The 22,738-nt window shown below is 40.5% G+C and overlaps 1 protein-coding gene across 46 annotated transcripts in view; it reads left to right on the top strand.

Moving 5' to 3' along the window:
• LOC141575151 (uncharacterized) overlaps positions 1-22,187 on the top strand; it is a 188,902-nt gene extending 166,715 nt beyond the window's left edge. For 44 of the 46 annotated variants that reach the window (XM_074353747.1, XM_074353735.1, XM_074353745.1 and 41 more), the window contains one exon: positions 17,943-22,187. The gene's annotated coding sequence lies outside the window, so the exon portion shown is untranslated. Of the gene's footprint in view, positions 1-10,146; positions 10,287-11,925; positions 12,049-17,942 lie in introns of all 46 variants that reach the window. The other 2 variants (XM_074353729.1, XM_074353719.1) reach the window with 2 other exon arrangements.
• The last annotated feature ends 551 nt before the right edge of the window (positions 22,188-22,738 follow it).

The raw sequence follows: 22,738 nt of genomic DNA, 5'->3' as shown, positions 1-22,738 counted from the left end.
CATTAACTGTCTATAAATGACAAAATATTTAAAATCATGGTTAAACACCGTTACACTATAATCGATAAAAAACCTGGTCACTATACCCAGAATTATCACTGGTAACATTTCAGATATACCAGAATTTTAGGGAGTCCATATAATTTCTACAATATCTATATTAATAATATTTTCTCATACAATATAACCTTAGAAGATTTATTATTCATTTGACAATACCGTGTTATTTAGCATGCCAAATGAAATTTACTAGATTAAAATCTCTCTTTGGGATGTTTCAGGGGCCCTCTGTAGCATCCCAAACTTAACTGGAGATTAAAACAACTTTAATTAGAAATTGATATTTGGGGAGCTTGTTAAAGGTTTTCAGAACACTTGGTCAGATAAACATATAGATCACTGTAACGTAGTACTAATTCATTAACAAGAAAATGCGTCAAAGTTAATGGCAGAACAGATAAGTTAAGTGGTATAAGAAGCTTTACAATCTGTTACTGATGGTGGATTAACATTTTAAGAAAAATTTTTCCTCTTAACCGCGAGAAAACCAAATCTAGTCTTGTACCTGCTTACTTCTAAGATTCATTTACTTTGCCCAAGTTGATTCTAAACTTAGCCAATTCCGACCACATATGAAACTTTCCTCAGGGTTCCTCTTCCACAAGCATTCCATAGCTTTCTCTACTCATATTAGTGTGTCCCTTATTTTCTCTTCCATTCAGAAGTAACCAGCTTCAGGAGAAATTCACTATTTTTCATTAACAAAATATAATTCCATTCTTATATCTTCCTTTGCACATTTATCTTACTTTCCTAGGATACTGAGATCATTCCCTTAATAATAGAGACTATTTCAGGGTGGCATCATCCATTTATTAGTATTTCTAAACACCTTTATTTTCTCTGTAAGAGGAAGTTACATGTTAAGTAATTCATATTTCTATCTTATTTTATCTGAAAATGGCATAGCTATTTAATAAAATCCTATCATTTGACTTAATTTAGCACAACTCTAGAATTAAAAGATACCAAACATTTAGAGATTATCTTAAGCATACATTTTAAAAATATATTTTAAAAATTTACCCAAAGCTCTCATCTCATTTGCATTTAATTTACTTAAAATTTTACCACACTACATTACTGTTTTTTTTTCTTGACAAATCTGCAACAGATATAACAGGATCTTATTTGACTTTCATTAAACCTAGGTACAGTAAAAGCATTATACTTAATATTGATGTCTTTAAAGATGTCTATATTAATTAGAACATTCTTAAACTAAACAATATCAAATATTATCTTAATATTGAATATTTTCCAGTTCACGTGACACTGAAAATCAATTTGTTCAGTTTTTATTTTAAAAATACTTAATTTTCAAGCTCTTATTTTTTACGTCAATTTAAGCAGATCTCTTTGACTTTGAATTTTTTTAGCTGTAGAAATATCTCACATCAATAATGTGTACACAGTCTTATAAACAGACAAAAGCTAGAGATCTCATAGCTTCACTTTAAAACTTACTTATAAGATAGGTATAATAATAGTTGGAGTAAAGTCAATTTGCTTGCTCAAATCACTAAGGCTTGCTATTTATGAAACAGACATTTAAGATTTCTTGACAAAGTCTGAAGGACACGTCAGAGTTCTGAGTTCTAAAATGCCAAAAATTTCTTGGCCTTAAGTTTTATTTCGTTGAGCTAATTAGGCTCAATCCTAGGTCACTGTTTGCTGTATTTCCATTTCTGATCTGCAAGACAAAGGCACAATCTTCCAATTCCCCAGAGAACTGCTCTGTCACCCAGACCCAATTTTCTCTCCTTAATTGGCATTTTTTTTATCAGTGAGAAGAGCTGTAAACAAAGAATTCCGTGTTTTAAAACCTTAAGGTTTAATTTATCATGTTTTCCAAAGCTTGCATAAGGCATTTAGTAAGGTCTCTTTTCCTTGAGTTATAAGTTAAACCCAGGGTAAACCTCTTATTATATTTTTTTATTAGCCACTGAATATTAGTTTTTAGTTTTACCTTATACTGGACGGCTCATGTAACTCTGTTGGTTTCTTTTACTTTGTTCAATTAATATTTTCTGAGGGACAGATTTGTGCCCAGAATTATAACACCAAGAAGGGGAAGCGTTTTTCCATTGAAACAGATCTATCCCACAACATAATTAAGCAAAACTTTTATATAAAGACCATTTAAATATACCAATTTTACAGACTTTTATCTCAATTTTATTAAATCTTATACCTTTAATTTTAATATTTATGTTTTAATCAATAATTCTTATTTCTAGAAGGAGTGCCAGAAGCCTTTTTTTTTTTTTTTTTTGTGCATTGTATCTAACTTTATAGAAAAGTCTCTAGGATGCCCAAGTTTCAGCCAAAGAGCTTAGACCCTTCTCAATTTTTAATTTGATTAATTGGTCTGCTGTCCCAATCATTGATCAAGTATTTCAGTCTATATATACATATATTTTAAACTGTGGCAAATAAAACGGACTTGTTTGAACTTTAATGTTGGGGGGCAGTAGGTGATCTCTTTGGCCCTCTTTTTTACTTTATGTAGTGTAGTATCAAAACCTTGTACCTAAATCCAAAAATGTCCATTTAATTTATCTCATTCAAAATAACCATATAAAAATATTTATCCACTTGGGATAAGCCCCTTATCTTTTATTTTTTGACATTTTAACAATCCTTTTTCCAGTTATTCAACCTAATTAACATTAATTATTCTAAGTTTTTATTAGCATCCCTAGAACCATTTATCGGAAAGGAAAAACACAAATGTAGCTTTTCAAACCAGTTTTATTTTTTTCACTAAGTTCTTAGCTTAACCATTAGATATATTTTTCTACCTTTAAAATTGATTTTAATAGATACCAATAAAACAGCTGTTTATAATGAGATCTCTTTCAACTTTCACCAATTTAAAAGTTTTTCCAAATTAAAGGATCCATCATATGGCCATCAATTATATATATATATAATAATATATATATTATTATTATATAATATATATATAATATATATATAGTGATTTTAAACCAATAAGATGAAGAGGCTCTTCCACATGAGAGTGGGGGTGTTGCCTAAATAAAATTCAAAGGTTTAATCTTCAAAAGCTAAAGGCCTTTGTGGTCCAGGCTGATGAAACAAAGTTTAAGATGGCAAAATATCTGACAATTGGTACAAAGAATTGCTTAGAATCCCAATTTATTTGCGTGGCCACCATATGTACACAATACTTGAACCTTTTGTATGGCAGAGTCCAAGGTTTCCTTAAAAAAAAAGTAAACTTATATATACATACATACACACACTTAAAACACCCAGAGAAAGATAAAACATTTACATTTCAAGGACACAGGAAGAGAAATCCAAGTTCCCCCTAACGGGGATTTTGTTTTTATAAGTTCAGAATTCCAAAAAATGTTTTTTATCAGGCCTGGTTAGTTAATTTCATAGTGAGTTTTTTTTTTTTCTAACTCCCAATTAATGCTGTAAGTTTTGTACGTACATAAACCTGGCTGGGGTAATAGTTGGAGGCTGGCAATCTGTCATTTTTTCTTTTCTTTTCTGTTTTTTTTTTTTTTTTTGAAAGTTCTATTCCACATTGTAAGGTCGGGTTCTCAGAATAAATTTGCTAGTAAGATTTTCCTCAGGGACAACTCTATGGCATGAAGTCTTTGCCTCTACCACTCCTGCAAGATTCTCTGTCAACAGAGAAAGCTGTTACCAGCCAGGATGAGGATCCCATTTTTGGAGTTGAAAGGTTACTCATAAGAGTTTTACTTTTATCCTGAAAAATTCAATGGAGGTAACCAAATTGAGGAAAACATTAGAACAACCTCTTACCTAACTACTCAGCCCTGAACCCAGTGTCCTTCAACTTGGACACACTCGGGACGTCTCCACTGGGTGAGTATTTTCCTGGTATGTTTCCACCAGCCCCACTTCGGATGTCTCCACAAGGTGGGTATTTCCCGTTATCTTTCAACCAGGCCCCACCCAGTATGTCTCCACTGGGTGGGTAATTCACCCCAGTATCTTTCAACTGGAGGGCCAGTTACCTGGAAACACCACCAGATAAAACTCAGGATCATCAAACAATATGTGATTTCCGAGAACCAAGAGAGACTCACCCAAATTCATCTGGACTCCCCGAAGAGGCAGATGGGCATAAAGGGCCACTTATGGTACCAAGGTTCTAGATACTTGGAGAGTTCAGGTGGAGAAAGTCTGCTCTGGGTCCCTTCATGGTGTCCAAAACTGTTGACTGAAATACATGTGCAGCCTAAAGGTTAAGAGTTATGTTTTATTTGGCAGGACGACTCGAGCCGTGATGACAGCCACTCAGATCTCTCTGAGGGACTGCTCCCAAGAGGTTGAGGAGGAGCTAGGATATATAGGAGCTTTACAACAAAGACCAGGTTGTTGGAACAGTAAAAGATTGCTTGTTATCTAAAGAAAGCCAGGTATCTCAAGTTCAAGAATTTAGTGCTTTTCTATGTATGGGAAGAAGCAAATATTTTGGACTCCCTGAATTCATTCTTTAAACAAGCACCTAGCTACCTAGGGCCAGTATCCTGTCCTTTCTTATTCTGAGTCTGCTCAGAGGGCACCATTGTGAGTTGCTGCAGCTGCTGGGCTGCAGGCCTGTCCTCGCTGGGGGTTGGCGGCAGCCGCTAATGACTTGGTTTCAGCATTCTTTGTTTACTGACATGGTTGCAGTATTTTCATTCACATTGTAGTATTTTCATTCACGGACTGATTATGGATAATCTGCAACCTTGGAAAGCAACCGAGATGGAATTACTGCAGGTACCTTCTTCTTTAATAAGCCGTGTGCAAACATAAACATGGAAGAAGCATACATTTGGATTTGGTGGTGTAGGGAAGGTTTTCTGCACATTACAGGAGAACGCAATGCAGAATTCCTTAAGTCCACCTTTCTTTTCTGTAGTGGTTTCTGAGAACAGTTTATGGTAATTAACCAACATTGACAAATGGTGGCACACATTGCATTTAAGAGCTGGCCGGCTGCAAACTATTGTATTGGACAGGTGGAATTCATAGGCAAATTGTCAGGTGGATGGGAGAGAGATGGAGCCTAGGCCTGGGCCCAGATTCCGGTTTAAATAGCCATTTCCTCACCATACGTCTTTGGACTAGAATGCAACCTCTCTTAACCTGTTGGTGAATCTGTGAAATGGGCATGATAATATTCGTTTCTTCCTGGGATTGTTGTAAGTTCTAAAGAGTATTGTAGCACTCATGAAGCACTTAACACACTGGCACTTAGCAGTGTTCACTGTGTGCGGCCGCCCCGCTTGGCGTGTGTCAGAGCCGTAAAGTCAGCATTTTTCTGTTGAGGGCGCACTGGTAGCCCCTTGAATAGGTTGTGAATTTGGTGATTCCCTTTAATCTTGGTAACTCTGTGAGCCATGGGAAGTTATTTTCATGGACAGATGAGGAATCTCAGGGTAAAGAAGACTGTGTAATTTGCCCAAAGTCAGACCATAATTTTGGGTGCAGGGGCCTCGGTTCAGCATGGGCCCCAGGGCCTTCTGCCCTCTCCGTTCAGCACCAGAGCCAGATGTGTGGTCGGCTCTTTCCCAGCCCAGAATATCGGGCAGGCCACAAGACACACCTGGCCCTGCACTGCTTGAGCAAAATCTCCGGAGGAGAGGAAGTTACAAAAGGGATAAATATAAAAACAGATGACAGCAAACTGTGATCAGCACTGAGAAGGAAAGAACACGCCTCGTAATGCAGAGCTGCGAGCTTTCCCGTCGGGGCTGCTCTGGGGGCGTTCATCTCAGCTAAACAAACTCTGCTGCTGCACCAAGGCAGGAAGGCAGGGAGCGTGTGGCCAGGTAGACAGGGCCTTGTTAATCATACTAATTCCCCATTAAGCTGCAGCTGTCACGGGCACTTACCTAGTAAACAGATATCTTCCATAATCATCACGCACTTTTCTTGGTAGTTTTATTGCCCCACCTTTGAGATGGGGTCATTGAAGCTGGGGAGTTTGCTGCATGCCCGTAATCACCATGGAAATAACCCCACTGGTCTTTCAACCTAGACTGATGTGGCTGTCATGTCCCAGCCCTGTGAATGGCATCGTGTTGCTTCTCCCAAGTGGCCCAAATGACTGTCATTGATATTCTTAAATCGTAGGAAATGGTATGTGACAATAGGTGAAAAAGGTAGTAAGTATTTGTTTGGAAAACTAGAACAAAATCCAATTCTTCCCCAGTTGGGGGAGCGTACCCTGTGTCACTCACCCCACTCACTGCGTGTCACCTCCTCCCTGCCGCCTCTGCATTCAGAAGCCACTCTGAGCCTTTGAAGAACATTTTGCCTCATGACACTGTTGACTAGGACCTGCGACTTCTCTGTCCCTGGTTAACTCTCTCTTCAAAGCCATTTAAATTTTTTGCAGTCTCCTCCGCTCAGATGTAAGAATATCCTCTTTCAACATCTTGATGAAGCTCCTTAATGAAGATCTCGTGAAGGAAACTTAGTCAAAACCTGGGAGGTATGCACACAGTGACTGCAACCTCAGCACTTTATGAAGTTCAGAATCAGATTTGTGGGTGACTCAGGAAAGGCTTTTTTATGGTAACAAGGGGAAAGTGAAAGGATGCAGGCTGTGTGAGACTGAAACATCTCGGTCCCAGCCAGCAAGGCACCTGCGTTCAGGATGGTGTGTGGGGAGTGCAGAGTTCTCACAAAGAAAGAAGTGTTGGGATGGGAGGGAGGACAGTTAGGTACTTTACTGTGGAGGGAAATAGTGGGTTAAGCATTTCCTGGTTGAACAAGAGGACTGTGACATGATGTGCTTGTATTTTGGAGAGAAGGGTTTTGTGGGGACAGGCCTAGGGAGAACGCTCTGTGGCTGGGGATTCAGCACAACAGAGAAACACAGAGAACCGTGCAGACCCCAAGGCCCCTGCTGGGGAAGAGGCTGCCCACCAATTCGAGCCCTGGGGGCAGCTTCTGTCCCTTAGCTGGGGCCTCAGAGCTCCCTTCACAACCCAGTCCTGTTGATACAAGGAAAAAAACGAGAGGCATGAGAAGGGCTGTGTCCCAGGCTTTGGTTGAGCCCCTGGGATGTGTCCCACCAGATTTTGTTCCTTGGCTTTGTGCAGTAAAGTATTCAAGAGCAAGCCAGTGTTGAGGAAAGGTAGATTTATTCACAGAGACACATTGAAAGGCAAGACAAAGGCCACGAGGTGTGGGGTTTGAGTGCTCAGATTAAAAGTAGGTACACACTCCACAGACTGTGGGCTTTCTCCGAAGAGGGAGAGAGGGGTGACCGCGAGGTGGCGTTGTGTTGCTCGTTTTCTTGGGCTTGGGGTTTCATTTGCTAATATATAGAAGGACCAGCCTAAGGGCAAAGGGCTGGGATTCCCAGGGAGTTGGCCATTTCCCACCCTTTGACCTTTTGTGGCTAGCCTTGGGACTGCCATGGTGCCTTGGGTCATGTTATTCACCATGTTACTATTACAATGGGTGTATGATGAAGCTCAAGCTCTGCTAGAAGTTAAATCTCTTCATCCTGAGCCTCAAGGCCTACTGGGGGTTGAATCCTTCACCATTTTGATGTTAATTGCTGTGGCCTTCCTTGAATGGCTGTGCTCTGCCCCTTCCATCCTGTCTCACTGTGATGACACAGAGAGAGCAAAGGCCGGGCCCTGCCTGTGCTCCTGCATTTAACAGCGGGAGGTGTGGGGTGGGCTTATGATGACTCTGAGTGGTGAGAAAGATGTTTCAGATTTTGCCACGTGAGACATGGGGACCTGCCAGCAGCCATCACAGATTTATCTCAAGGGCATTATCGCTTGTGTTGTTATGGAAACAACAGGCCAGCCAAGAAACATGCACTGAGATTAATTACGCCGGCGGCTCAGATGGGCTTCTGTTCCGAAGCTCTGAGCACCTCCAAGACCTGCACATGAGGTTCTATAGGGTTAATTACAAGTAAGGGGCTATTAGCCAATAAGGCTCAAACAACAAAAAGCAAGGAATCAGTACACTGAAGCTTATGAATTTGGAACAGATCACTTTACTGACAATTGTTGACCTTGGATTTACGAGTTAACTTATTAGCCCATTCAACTGACACTAAACTTCAGATTTACGAGTTAGCCCAGCAATACTTAGATCAGTAAACCGACACTTATCACACTTAGATTTGTGACTTAGCTCGTTAGCCCAGCTGGGCTTTTCCTTCACAGTGTCATTCATCTTTTCTATATTTCTTTTTTTTTTTTAAGTACTTAATCCAAATTTAATATCAGGTTTTTTTGGAAAGAAATGTCTCTTTTTCTTTTCTTTGGGACTCTTTTGGGGGGTAGGTAATTAGGTGTATTTATCTGTTAGTGGAAGCCCTGGGGCTTGAACCAGGGACCCCGTGCACGCTAAGCACACCCTCTACCACCCCCCATGATCTTTTCTTTTTGCTTTAGCTGCCAAGAATCTTACAGCTGAATTTCTAGTCGGCCTTTAACACTTGCCCTGACTCCAGGGAATCTATTTTTATGACTTTACCTCCCCCAGGTTTCATTTAAGTATTGAATCTCCAAATTCTCTTCACTCTCAGTTTTGCCTTTTTGTTGTTATGGTTGTTAAGGTGTGTTTAAAAAAAATTGTTTAATTTCTCTTTTAGCAGGAGGCTGAAAGTAAATAAATATGTAAACAAACAGCACACAAACGCTTTTATACATTCTAAGCTGTTTAGTAGTTAATTAAAAACCGAATTGAATATTAAAGTGATAACATTTTTAAATTATTTTTTAATTTTTTACAAAGATATAGCTGATTTAAAATATGATATGTTTCAGGTGTACAATAGATGCTCCATTTATAGTTACTGTAAACATTGGCTGTATTCCCTGTGTTGTAAGATACATCCCTGTAGCGTGTTTACATTACATGTTGCAGTTTGTATAAGCAAGTTGGGTAACGCAGAGTCTGGGGCATGGCTGTGTCTGACCCAGGGTCACGCTCACCCTGCCTGTCAGAGACCAGGCCCTCACTCCTGTCTGCAGGGAAGCGAGTGGAGGCAGCCCTCATCAGCGCTGGCACCACCCTCTGAGCGGCAGTGACAGCAGTGTCTGTGTGTGGACGTGCAAAGTGTTTTTCCAGGAGCTTTACATGCATTTCTGCATTTAATAATTAAAGCCCTCCTGTGAGGAAGCGTTTTATGATTTTAATGAATAATACATTTTATTTTGATATTGATAGACTTCAAACCTCCGGAAAATTTACAGAAGTAGTACAGTAAACGCTTAGATACAGTTCACTTTAAAGGGCACTATTTGTCCTTTTGTGTCTGGCTTATTTTAGCATAAAGTTTCAAGGTTCATCCATATTGTAGCCTGAGTCAGTACTTTATTCTTTTGGTTTCATAATATCCTTTTTCTTTTTTTTCGTTTTTGGTCTATTTAAAAATATTTTCATTGAAGTCTAGTCAGTTTATAATTTTGTGTCAGTTTCTTGTGTACAGCACAACAATTCAGTTAAATAGGAACATACCTGTATTCATTTTCATATTCTTTTAAACATAAGTTACTATAAGATATTAAATATATTCTCCTGTGCTATACAGTATAAACTTGTGGTTTATTCTATACATACTCAGTATCTGCAAATCTTGAACTCCCAATATATTCCTTCCCACACCCTCTCCACTCTGGTAACCATAGTTTGGTTTCTATGTCTCTGTGTCGATTTCTGGTCTGTAGATAATTTTATCTTTTTGTGTCTTTGTTTTTTGATTTTTTTTTTTAAGTTTCCACATGTGAGCGATCTCATATGGTATTTTTCTTTCTCTTTCTGGCTTACTTTTCTTTGAATGACATTCTCCAGTTCCATTCATGTTGCTGCAAATGGCATTAATTTATTATTATTTTATGGCTGAATAGTAGTCTATTGGAGAAATATACTACAGTCTCTTTATCCAGTCATCTTTCAGTGGACATTTAGGTTGTTTCCATATCTTGCTATTGTAAATAGTGCTGCTGTGAACATTGGGGTGAAAGTGTCTTTCTGAGTTAGGGTACCTTCTGGATATATGTCCAGGAGTGGGATTGCAGGGTCATATGGGAAGTCAATTTTTTGTCTTTTGAGGAACCTCTATACAGTTTTCCACAATGGCTCCACCAAACTGCATTCCCACCACAGTGCAGGAGGGTTCCCAATTCTCCGTAGCCTCTCCAGCATTTACTGTCTGTGAACTTCTGAATGATGGCTATTCGGACTGGTGAGAGGTGAGTCTTGATTGCAGTTTTGATTTGCATTTCTCTGATAATGATATTGAGCATTTTTTTCATGTGCCTATTGGCCATTTGTATGTCTTCATTGGAGAAAAGTTTCTTTAGGACTTCTGCCCATTTTTGATTTGAATTGTTTGTTTTTCTTTCTTATTAAGTGTAAAAGCTGTTTACATATTCTGGGAATTAAGCCCTTGTCAGTTTCATTTATTGCAACTATTTTCTCTCATTCCATAGATTGTCTTTTTGTTTCTTTTTCTGTGCAAAAGCTTGTAAGTTTAATTAGATCCTACTTGTATTATTTTGCTTGTATTTCTATTGCTTGAGTAGACTACTCTAGGAAAACATTGTTGAGATGTATGTCAGATGTTTTGCCTATGTTTTCTTCTAAGAGGTTTATAGTGTATTGACTACATGTTTAAGTCTTTAAGCCATTTTAAATTTATTTTTGTGTATGCTGTGAGGGAGTAGCCTAACTTCATTGATTTATATGCAGCTGTCCACTTTTCCCTACACCATTTTCTGAAGAGGCTCTCTTTACTCCATTGTATGTTCTCACCTCCTTTGTCAAAGATTCAATGACCAACAGTTTGTGGGAGTATTCTTGGTAATTTTGTTTATCCGTTCATTGATGGATGGATATTGTTTGTAACCTTTGGCTACTCTGAATGATACTGCCATGAATATTGATGTGCAAGTTTTTGTGAGAATATATTTTCATTCTCTTGGCTGTACAGTTGGCCCGCCATATCTGTAGTTTCCACTTCATGGATCCAGATGGCTGGTTGTAAAGGGACTCGAACATCCTTGGATTATGGTATCCAGGGTGGGGGGTTCCTGAAACGAACCCCCCGAGGATACTGAGGGATGACTCTATATGTAGGAGTGGAATTGCTGTGCCATATAATTCTAACCTTTTGAGGAAACATTAGGCTTTTCCAAAGAAGCTGCACCATTGCCCCTTTCCAATGGCTGCGTATTGAGGGTTCCCATTTCTCTGCCTCCTGACCGACACTTGTTATTGTCCATGTTTTGATTATAACCATACTAGTGAGTGTAAAATCAGATATCATTTTGATGTTGATTTCGCTAGTGATGCTGAGTATCTTTTCATATGCTTATTGGCCAATTGTGTATCTATTTAAATACTTGGCATATTTAAAAATTGGGTCGATTTTCTTTGTATTGGTCAGTTGTAAGCATTTGTTTTATATCCTGGATACTAGTCTCTTATTAGATATATGCTTTGAAAATTTTTCTCCTATTCTGCAGATTGTCGTTTCACTTTAGTTTTTTTAAACATTAAAACAATTTCTTTCTAGGGGAGGTAATTAGATTTATTCATTTTATTTTTCTTGCTAAGCACGCACTCTATCACTTGAGCTACCCCCTTCCCCTTCATTTCACTTTCTTGATGATGTCCTTTGTAACAAATGGTTTTAATTTTGATGAAGTCCATTTTATCTTTCTTGTTTTTCACTTGTGCTCTTGGTATTGTATCTAGGAAGCCATAGCATATCCTTGAACCACAAATATTTAAACTATGTCTTCTTTTAGAAAGTTTATACATTTAGTTTTTACGTTTCCGTCTATGATCCATTTTGAATTAATATTTCATTTGTTATATAAAATAAAGGGGTCCAGATTCCAGATTCATTCTTTTGCCTTCAGATACCCAGGTGTCTCTGCACCATTTGTTGAATAGACTATTCTTTCAATGGAGTTTTGTTGGCACATTTCTGGAAAAATGACTGTAAATGTAAGTTTCCCCCTGGATTTTTTATTGTGTCTCATAGATTTATGCATCCAAACTTATGCCAGTACCATAATGCCTTGAGTACTATAGATTTGTAGTAACCTTTGAGTGAGTCCTCCAACTTTGCTCTTCTTTTTCAAGATTGTTTTGGCTGACCTGGGTCCCTTGCACTTCCATATGAATTTTGGCATCAGTTCTTCAATTTTTGCAAAGAAGTCAGCTGGAATTTTGATAGGGATTCCATTAAATTTGTAGATCACTTTCGGGAGTCTTAACATTTTTAACAATATTGTCTACCATTCCATGAACATGGGATACCTTCCATATATGTAGATCTTTTAATTTTTTTTTGGTGATACTTCAAAATGTTCAATGTGCAAATCTTGTAAAATTTTGTTAAATGTATCTCTCATTTTATTTTTAATGCTGTTGTAATTGGAAAGGCTGAGCTTCCTAAGGGTGGGACTATATATCAATTTTTTTATTTCTAGGATTCCTACACAGCAAATACCCTAGATTTATATTTGCTACATAAATCTATCCAAAATTCTTCCCACCCCCGTGTCATAAGAAACCAAGACCCAGGTTAAGCTACCTGAACACCTATGTGGAAGTGAGAAGTGAGACACTTGGTTGGGGCTTTGTGCAGATTATACTGAAAGCTTATTAATTATGGCTTCATCTTAATTTCTTTTAAACAATCCTTTCAGTGTTTATAGTCAGATACATTAAGAAAATGCCCTTTAGATGTGTGGAGGAGCTAAGACTATAATTTTCAAATAATTTCTAGTGAGAGTGTTGTACTTGAAACTAATTTGCATCAATCTTTGAAGATTTATGTTTCAGGAGCTTTGACTATATAATACCTGTCTTTATTCAATAACTACAACTAAATGCTCAAACAACATGTAAGAGTTTGAGCAAACTGCCCCCGCCCCGTAGTGCTGGTTGGCTGCAGCTATAACTGGAGTCAAGTCTTACCTATCCCAGTACGCTTGGGTGGATCTGCTCAAAGGGGTTCGTCCAATAGTTTGTTGGTAGTCTTTTGGACAAAGCCATAAAGCATTGATTTAAGGTTGCTGGAATGGAATCTATTTTATTAATATTAAGTAAGCACATATTGAGTGCTTACTGTATGTTGGGAATTGTCCCTTAGCTTCACATGAATATTATTTCGCTTAAAACCTCTCATATTTCCTTGTTATTCACACTTTACAGATAAGGAGTCTGAGTATTAGGTTTTCTCTCTTTTGGGGGGAGCTCATTATCAATGATGGGAAGTTGTAAGGAAAAAGATACTGATTCATCCAGAGAAAATATTTTTCTGAGAGTCAGCACTGAAGAGGGTGATCATTGTTTGAGTGAGAAGAGCCCCGGGTTGTACGGAGTCAGCATCCCTGTCCTGGACACGGCAAGTGTAGCGCTGCGTGGTGGGTGAGGTGGCGCGGCCGCGCAGGGAACGCAGATGCCGGGCCGTTGGGCTGTACTCAGGCCGGTGGGGCTTTCTCCTAAGGGAAGTGGAACGTCATTGTCAGATTTTAAGTAGGGGAGATGGGTGCTCTCGTATATCACTTTTGTCTTGTAGAATGATTAGAAACATTTAGAAGGCTCGGAAGGAGGTGATGTGATAAGTCAGAGTAGGGTGGCTGTGAGGTGTAGCAGTGTTCAATTTTCAATTGGTTTTCAGTCCCAGTTTTGTGGCTCAGTAGCCGTGTCACTTTGGATGATGCACTCAAGGAAGTGAAACAATTTATCTTATTACTTGAAGCAGTGATATACCGACTTCCCAGGACTTCTGTGGAGATCCAGTGAGATAACGTGTACACAATGTGCAGCGTGGTCCCCAGCACAGAGTCAGTGCTGAGGGAGTGCCAGTGAGAAACTGGTAGGTGAGGTGTGGGTGGTGTGACTCGTTGACTGAGGAAATTGGGCCCTGAAGGAGGGGTCCAGTCACATCTGTGAGTGATGGGACTGAGCTGGGAGAGGCAGACAGACCTTGACCCCGACAAGGGGCCCTGGGCAGGACGGCTATGGGAGGAGCACCATGAAGTCAGCTCTTTGCAGGTGGAGTTGGAGGTGCCCTTGAAACATCTAAGTGCAGTGCCACAATCACAGAGGAGGTCTAGGCCCGGGCTGTGCATTTTCCTATAATCTCAATCCCTGAGGACGCCAAGGTATTGATCATTGAACGTGAAGACATACTTACAGGACAAGTGAATAGTAGCATCATCTCTGTCATCAAAGCTCACGTCTCTTTATTCATCACTCACTTTGCTAATTATGTACTTACAGAGCTCACTTCACCATCCTCACCTGGGCTCAGGCTCCACAGGAAATATCTTGTGAGTCTCCCTCTTTACCAGAAGAAAACACATTTAGCTGGTAGACTTCTCTACCTCGCCAGACTTAGAATTTTAGTTTGTTGATTTAATTCTGTTTTGTGTTGGCCGTCGCCTGACAGGAGAGACATTTTACCTCATGGTCAGGTTTCAATTAGCTGTTACTGAGAACTGCTGATCTGATCTATAGTGTATTCTTTCTATTAACTTTGTAGAGTACTTATCATTTTTCTGTCTTTGCCCTTTAATTTTGTTTCCTCTTCAATGTTCTATCCTATTTGGGGACTTATTTTATTTTTTAATTCAAAAATGTCTGTTAGCAGTTAAGAAAACAAAAGCAAATAAAAAATGCACATGATAGCTAGATTTAGAATATATCTAGTGTGTTTTCTGTCTCGGCAATGGAGGGTTCTAGAAACTCTTGAAAACCTTCATTACATAAGTTCCTTAAAATGCTGATTAAGAAATAAGACCTTCCTTCCTCATCTTTCAAGCTGCACAGCTAATTGTCAAGAAAGTGAGGGGAAATCCTCAGAAGCCAAGTCAAACCAGAAAGCAGGGATTCTGGGAGATACGTGACCCTTAGAAGCCTTGGGGGCCAGTTGGCTCCTGAACTGAGTTTCAGTTGCCTTGGCAGGAGGGTAGGAGGTGAGCCCCAGGCCTCTCACACTGGGAGTTGGATGGCTGTTCTTATGTAAGACCAAGCACATCCTGAGAATCCTGCTTTATAAATTGTGAATTAGAAAGAAAAGTAAAAAAGCATTCCTCAAGGCAAGGAAGTAAGGAAAGTTAATTTTTTTGGAAGCGGGGAAAAATAACATATCCAATGTAAGTATTTAGTTTAAATCTGTTCTGGCATGAGAGTGACAACAAACTCCTGGCAGAAAATCACAGCTCCTCCCAGAAAGAGAAGTTGTGTTTTGAATGAATCAGTGGGCAGCCATTCCGAAAAAGGTCTCCAGAGTCTTCTGGATCAAGATACTGGACCCAAACACCTCCCTTCCATGGTCTCATTTAAATAACCAGAAAGGTTTTAAAGGAAAGAAGCCATAATCATAGTTCTATTTATTGACATTAATATATGCTAGGAATTCAGAGGTGACTATGGAGTTGTCTCTTCTTTTATGGACCTCACTTTCTATTTGACATAGTTGGGGAACTTGGTGGAGGGTGGTGTTAGTCTGTTGCAATTAGCCAGGACAGGAGATTAAGAAAACAGTGAAGGGCGGGTGACATTTTTAGCTGAGGACAGTCCTGTTCAGTTGGTTTGTAATTGCAGGCTCGTTGAGTTGTCACTGGAGGGAATTGATCTTATGGAGTTTGGACTTAACTCAGGCCTCTTCAGAATGGACAAGTGAACCTGGAGAAAGACAGTCAAATCTGTGCAGACATTAAAGTCCACGTGAACGTGCTGTATCCCTGAGCCAAAGATAGGACAAGTAGGCAGCATTTCTTGAGGACAGAGGAGTGGTTTTTAAGGTTCTCCAAGAATGAAGCCCAGGGAAACGGGATAGCCAGTTGTCAAACTGTGACGTTGCTCTTTGGACGGTGTACCCACCGAGGTTATTGGCCGTTTATAGGTTTCCATTTCTCTTTAATGCATGACAGGTGATGAGGACGTTGGCATACACTTTTGACACCTTGTCGAAGTGACTGGGTACCTGCCTAGAAGCGAGGGCACAACTACGGCTGCGCCTTACATTTTGCCGCCCATCCCGCTCCCTGGCTCCGTGATCACGGCAGAGTGTTTCCTTGATGACCTGTCCGTCTCCTCTGTGACATCATAACCCAACATAATACCGGAGCGTATTAGCTTGGCTTTGTTCTTTTCCATCCTTCCCTTCAAATGATGATGACTGATAATGGACCCAGTTACTTTTGCAGATGATTTACACGTAGGGCTTTCAGTACAAACCTCGTAATCCCCACTGTGTGATCTAGAGAAGAAAGTTACATTCTTTCCAAATTGTTTTGATGCACTTATGTGGGAAAATGATATACGTTTGAATATGTATTTCCTCTCTGAATCATCATGGCTACAGATGAATATTTGTAGACATGGAATGAGTTTACTGTATTTGAACTGTATGGTCCCCTAAATTCTCCCCAGCTTTTTAAAGTCATCACTGGAGTGCTACCTCCAGAGTGTCCCAAAGCATCCACCGCTGCCTGTTCTTCGGACACTGTGAGTTTCCAAGTTGGAGAAGGCTGCTGGCTGTTGAGGCATTCTCTGGCACATCTCTGGCTGGCTGATGTGAGCTTAGCACACAAGATTTGGCAGACATTATCTAACCATGGTCACGTCCATTTCTGGAACACTCATTTAGGATTTTACACCTATGCTAGTGGCATACGTTATTTCATTTAGTTTTCCCAACAATCATAATTAGATTTTATCACCTGTATTAATAAGGAAACTGTCAAAGCGAGTGATGTGCAGACTTTGGACTGGAACACTGCTCTTTCTGATCCCTATCTCTGTTCCCTCCCCAGCCTACCCTTCCAAATGGCCAGGAGACTCTTCCTCAGTCTTGAGTTTCCCGCTGATGTTACCACTGTCTTTGTTTCTGGAGAGGAAAACAAGTCTAAACTTACTTTCCAGTTGGAAATGGAAAGGAGAGTTAACGTTGGAAGCCGGGAGAGTCTGTCCTGTGATGAAGCGGTCTCTGAGCCACTTCCATTGGGACGTCACGTCACTGTCTGGGCCCCTTGCACATCCTGTGCACAGGTGATAAGCCAGATGTGCCGAGCAGTCCTACCGGACAGGGAAGTGCGTTGGAAATCAGTTTGGGTATTTGGTTTCATTACATAGGTTCCTGAGGGCCCTGGCCTGGCACTTCAAGTGGGACCACTCCCTGTCTAACAGACTCATGCTCTGGGCCCGTGCAGACCTAACGTGGCCTCAGCCTGAGGCTCAGGGCCCGTGGTGATGAGGAGCATTTTAGTCCAGGGTCTGCCGGAGGCTCTGACACTTCTTGGCCGTGGGAATTTGTCCAGGATGATAATAAATCCTCCCCGAGATTCAGATTTCTTTGCCTGTGAGCCGGGGTAGTAATAGTTTCTGAAATGATTGTAATGATTCAGTAACGGGCACAGCGTGTGCTGGCAGGTAGCTTGTGTTTAAGGAGCAGAAGTCGCAGTCACTCTGTCAGCCTCTCACTGTGTTCTCTGTGCTTTGAGAGGTTGTGTGTTTGGTGAAAGCCCCGCCCAAACACTAGGGTGTAGATGAACTGTTGTTCCTTTACTTTCCCGTCCTTTTCCTCTTTCCCTTTTCTGTGTCCCATGTTTAGGTAGCAGATTCCTCTGTTTCAGGGAATACGGACCTTTCTAGTAAAAGGAGAGGCGGAACGTGGAAAGGTGGGGCCCAGAGGAGGTCTGGAGCGTCTGCACAGCGCTGCTTCCCTGCATTTCTGCATCCGGTCCCATCAGTGCACGAAGTCAGCCTTCCTCTTCCTTCCTGTGTCATTGGGTCTCTGTTTTAAGGGAAAATTTTTTAAGGGTCTTTTTTCACTTACATGTTTCGTTCAGATGCTTGTTGCTTTTCTCCCTGTGCTTCAGCATTCCTAGGAGAGAATTCAGCAGTGCAGCATCCTCTCCGAGCTCTATGAGTTGATCGGCTTCCACCACAAGTCCGCCTTCTTCAAGCGGGTGGCCCCCGTGCAGCGCGCGGCCCCCGGCATCCCGGAGCCTGGCGGGAAGGTCTGCTACCGACTCCTTCTGCAGACGCTACCTGGCTACAGTCTGTCGCTGGATCTGCAGGACTTCAGCAAAGGTGTTGGAACTAAAACATTGCTTCAGTCCCATTAAGCATGCCTGGTTTGGGCCCTGCTGTCCTGTCTCATCAGGGTGAATTGTGATTCGTTTAGAACAGGGCTCAGCAGACTTTTTCTGTCAAGGGCTTGGGAGTAAGTATTTCAGGGTCTGCAAACCTCCTGATCTCTGGTGCGGCTGCTCAGCTCTGCTGTTCAGACGCCAGAGCAGCCAGACATTCCACACACCCACAGAGTTTTATTAACAGCTTTGGCTGGGGCTGGATTCGGTGTATGAAATGCAGTTTGTCCCCAGAGCTCCTCACTATTGACGCCTGAACCAGAGCGTGCATTTGCGACAATGGGTGAACCTGCACTGACAAGTCATCATCACCCAGAGCCCAGACTTGACACTAGGATTTACACTTGGTGGTGTGCACTCTGTGGGTTTGGACAGATGTGCAATGACATGTATCCACCGTCACAGCATCATACAGAGTAGTCTGTCTTAGTGACCTTAAAATGCTCCGTGCTGCACCTCATTCATTGCTCCTTCCCCTCTAGCCTCTGACAGCCACTGATCTTTTAGTCTCTGTGGTTTTGCCTTTCCCAGAACACCATACAGTTGGAATCAGACAGTTGCGGAACCTTCCCAGATTGGCTTCTTTCACTTAGTAATATGCATTTAAGGTTCCTCCATGTCTTTCCATGCCTTGATAACTCATTTCATTTTAGCACCAAATAATAGTCCATTTTCTGGCTGGACCACAGTTTATCCATTCACCTACTGAAGAACAGCTTAGTTGTTTCTGAGTTCTGGTGATTATGAATAAAGCTGCTATTAACATCTGTATGCAGATTTCTGTGTGGACATAAGTTTCCATTTCATCGAGTAAACACCAAGGAGCACAGTTGCTGGATCATATGTTAGGAGTACGTTTAGTTTTGTAAAAAATTGCCAGACCATCTTCCAAAATATCTGGGCCATTTTACATTCCCACCAGCAATGCATGAGAATTCCTGACGCTCCACGTCCTCACCAGCATTCGGTGCTGTCAGTGTTCTGCGTTTTGGCAGTTCTGACAGGTGTGCAGTGGTACCTCGCTGTTTCAGTCTGCATCCCCTTGATGACAGATGCTGTGGAGCATTTTTCCATAGACTTCTTTGGCATCTAGATTTCTTCTTTGATGAGGTGTGTGTTCAGGCATTTTGCTCATTTTTTAATCAGGTTGTTCATCCTTCTTGTTGAGTTTAAAGAGATTTTGGTATATTCTGGATATCAGCCCTTTATCAATGTGTCCCTGTCCTTCACCTGCAGCACCGGAGTTGTCCTTTGGGTCTCAGTGGAGTGTCAGCTCTTCAAAGAGGTTCCCTGTCTTCCCTCAGCCTAAATACTGTCCTTGTATTTTTCACTTTCATTGACTCATTTTGTTCTTTTTAAATAGCATTTCCCATAATTTGTAAGTACATTAAAAAAAAGGGCAATGATTGAACACCACCTCCCCCACCAGGCTGTGTGCCCTGTGAGAGCAGAGGCCCTGTACCCACTCACCGTTTCCCATGACAGCACATGGCACATGTCCATTTAAAAGTGTGTAACGTGGGGCCAAACCTGATGAGCAGCTATGATGACATGTGTTGGCTTCCATTTATTGAGTAGACTTTGTTTCTGATCTTAATTATTAAATCATATGAATGAAACTTGTTTGTTTTGAAAAATAAACAACAAAGCACACCTCCATTTGATTGGTAGTTTCCACTTAGCCTTCTGACCCAGGAGGGGATGTTCACCATCATTTTGTGGAGGAGGTCGGGGAGGTAAAGTAAGAGAGTGAGATCAAATAAAGTAAAAATGATAACTATCAGCTGGCTTTATTTTCACTAAGACATAAAAGTTACTTTAAACCCTATCTCAGGTGTTGTTCTGTTGTTTTAAACATTTCTCATAGAATTAAATGGAAGCCCACTAAACCCTGAAAGGGAAATTGTGTGCTCAGGTCCTGAAAAGTGTTTATGTCTATTTCTTGAAATGCACATTTTCCCTGCTGGTTACAGAAATTCGAGGCGGGAACTCAGCCGTCCGCTGTGTGTCTGCCGGCTTCACGGGCTGCTCACTTTCATTTTCATTTTCTTGTGTTGCAGTTTATGAAGGTTTTTCCATGAAGTATATTGCTCAGCCTTTTCCTGAATGAAGGATTGAATTTTCCACAGGAAATCTTATGAAAGAGGGTAACAAGGCACATGGGTTTCCCAAAAATGAATACTTGATGTAATAAACTCTCACTATGGTGAACTTTTTTAATACAAGCCAGTTGAAAATTTTATCACTAGGTCATAGGCCACAAATCTGTCTTAAGAATAAAAATATTCAAATTTTATAGAAGAAGCAGTTTGAATCAAGTAGAAATTATGATTTGTACACTAGTTGGTGTTAGAACTTATACTCAGTCTTCTCATAATTGCCTGTGGTAGGAACTGGATCATTATTTATTTATTAAAAAAAAAATCCACTAGGTGCTATTTGCCCAATTCTTGATGCAGCAGTGCTGAGGTTAGTTATGTTGGGCCATTTAGGATTGTTAGCTAGGTTTTCCGGACATTAATTTCAGCCTCTTTATCTTTTTTACAATCTCTTCTTTTGTATCGGCCTTTGGTCTTTTGACAACGTGGAAATACTCCACGGATCTGCCTTTCCCTTTTTTCCTGTCTGTGTGGGAAAAGATTTCTGAAAGACAAACTACTAGGATATTAATGATTTTATGTGGGGTAAGTTTATTCAGTTCTAAGGATTTCAATTAATACGTATTAATACTTGCCATTTAGCTAATGACAGTAAAATTATAAACTAACTTATGTATACATCAGTAAGTATAGTACAATCAGCCCATCACCCAGATTAAGGAATTCACAAACTTTTCCATATTTCCTTTATTCAGACCTTTGTTCTTTTATTTGTTCTTTGTTGAAGTATTTGACAGCAAATCCAAGAAGACATGTCATTTTACACTATGTGTTCAAGTAGGCATGTCTGAAAAATGAGGGCCTTTTTTTGATCAGGTTTTTCCATTTGACCCATGTGCTTGTTAAGTATCAGCTTTATCAGGCATCTCACTAGGAATTAGGGATCCTTGGGGCAATGAGACAGTCCTGGCTCCCAAGGAATTTAAGGGCTGATGGAAGAAATCAACACAGGAGCTTGGGTGCCTCACTTAAGGTCCCTACTGGATGACACCAATTGGACAAATTTTGTGCACAATACAGTAGGATTCACAGAAGGGACTGGTCAGACTTGTAGGGCAGGCCGTGAGAGAGGCGGTCAGCAGGGCTACAAGAGGAGGACTCATTTGATCAGAATCTGAAATCCTTTCTGCCAACCTTTCTACCAAGCCCCCAGGGCCCATCACACACAACCCTGTGCTGGAACTGTTTTTGATTCCAGTTACCACATCTCCTTCAGGAAGGATTTTAAGGTGGAAAATATTTAAAATCAGTAATTGTTGCCAGAAGGGACATAGAACAGGGAACATGTAAACAACACAAATGTCCATCAGCACATGACTGGATAAAGACGAGGTGATACATATATAAAATGGAATACTACTCAGCCATAAAAGATGCCATTTGCAGCAATATGGATGGACCAGAAGACTGTCATTCTAAGTGAAGTGTGGTGGAAAGAGAAAGAAAAATGCCATATGACTTCATTTATGGGGAATCTAAAATTAATAGCAATAATAATAAGACCACAAATGAACTAAATATTGTTTTGATTTTTTGAATATATGCAAGCACATCTGACTGTCCTTTGTGATTGGATTACCATATTCTGTTTATTCTTTTGTAGATGTCCTTAAACCTCTGGTAACTAATTTTAAAAATCTAAAGCTCTAATCTGTTCTTAGAAACAATAATTAGTACATATATGTAAACAAAAAATGCAGTATGCTCTATACATGTATTTGCATGCAATATGTGTATGTGAATTTGAACTGTAAAAATTCTACCTAATAAAACTGAAAAAGGAAAAAAATAAAAAATTTATTTTAAAAAACCACCCCTCTTTAGATATTAAAACGTTCATTTCTGAGATTCTGTGAAAGACAGCATGGAAGTAGGTTTTTAAGATTTTCTCCTTGTTCCTCGGTGAGCAGCCTGGGCTGCACAGCTTGGCCGCCACAGGCACCCAGGGCTTGCCGGCTTGCTCCTCACTTGTTGGGAGGAAGATTAGCTGCTTCAGGAATATTTATGTTCTTAGAAGTTGCTGAAAACCCCACAGAGCTTCTGTTTACATGGAGTGTATCTGTCCATATACCCCATTATAGAAATTAGAACAGAAAATTTAAACCCAAGAACTGACAAGCACACGCTGTCCCAGCACGTGGTCAAAGCAGTGCTGCCACGGTGGCGTGTGTTGGTTCTAGAAAAAATGCACAATACACTCAAGAATGAGGGTGAACCCACAGATCTCATCTCAGCAATGCTATGAAGAGGTGGGAACCAAAGACCCTAAAACAGTGTTGAAGTCCCCAGATGTCTCAGAACACACAGAGCCATGGGTTCAAGAATCCACTGTCTCACGGATCATCAGCTGTGGAGACCGCGTCC

The sequence above is a fragment of the Camelus bactrianus genome, chromosome 26, assembly GCF_048773025.1.
Source record: "Camelus bactrianus isolate YW-2024 breed Bactrian camel chromosome 26, ASM4877302v1, whole genome shotgun sequence".
NCBI classification, from domain to species: domain Eukaryota; kingdom Metazoa; phylum Chordata; class Mammalia; order Artiodactyla; family Camelidae; genus Camelus; species Camelus bactrianus.
Note: the sequence above shows the minus strand (reverse complement) of the source record. Positions and strands in the feature narration are given on the sequence as shown.